The following is a 1,097-nucleotide window of genomic DNA, read 5'->3' as shown; positions in this document are numbered from 1 at the left end:
TGTTCAACAAAAAAAAAGGCCAATAAAGACTGAATAAATATACTTTGTAAAATTAACATATGGCTAAAGATTTGTTTCTTCTTCTTTGCTTGTACATATTATTTTAACAAAAAAATATATTTAAACAAAATACTTTTCAAAAAACAAAGTTTATATATTTAGCGTATTTGTATCAATTAGTTTGTATCAGTCATGTAATTAAATTTAAATTAACAATAAAAAAGAATTTAAAAAAAAAAGAGGGGGGGGGGGGAGACCCCAATTTGAATTCATGGCTCTGGCCCTCTCTATAGTCTCGACCTATTTTTCAGGTTTGTGCTCACTAAGACTCAGACTACGACCTAGGGGGACTAATTCAACTTATACCACCACTTCAGTCAATTACGATCTCTTTCCCTTGTTCGAGATACCAAAACAAAATAATTTATTAGCAATAAATAATTAAATAATTTGTTTTTCAAAAATTGATTCTTGTGTTGCCAAGTAAAAGAAATAATTGTGCAAAATTTCAGCTTGGTCCGAGATTGGATGTGGGGAGAAATCACGAATACAAACTTTTTACCAGACAAACAGACAGAGTGAGTTGATAATCCCACCCAAACAGATTTGATAAAGGTTGTCCCAATCGAATTAGCAGTTTAGCCAGTTTGGAACAATGTCAAATATGTTTAGCTCACATAGAACTAACTTTCTTATTTTCAAACTGGTGAGAGTTACCTGCGCCATTGAACTAGATCTCTGCTCTATTCTATGTTCCAGGGTGTAACTGGGTTTTGGGCCGTGTTTGAGCCAGCTGTGGCTAGTGTAAAGCTTTTGTAGCTTGGTGGACATCGCAGGCAAGGGGTGTGCTTGTTCCTGCAGTCTGTAACTGACCGTAAACGTATGGTCATTTTAGTGTGTGTGTGGTGTGTGTTAGGTTAGGTAATGTGAATAGTTTACATTTTACATTATTAATATGCTCTTATTGACTAACGGACGAGCAGTGGCTGAGTGGTAAAGCGCTTGGCTCCCGAACCGGGTTCAAATCCCGGTGAAGGCTGGAGTTTTTTAATTTCGGGATCTTTTTGGCGTCTACGAGTCCACCCAACTGTAATGGA

Source organism: Biomphalaria glabrata, chromosome 7 (assembly GCF_947242115.1).
Source record: "Biomphalaria glabrata chromosome 7, xgBioGlab47.1, whole genome shotgun sequence".
NCBI classification, from domain to species: domain Eukaryota; kingdom Metazoa; phylum Mollusca; class Gastropoda; family Planorbidae; genus Biomphalaria; species Biomphalaria glabrata.
Note: the sequence above shows the minus strand (reverse complement) of the source record.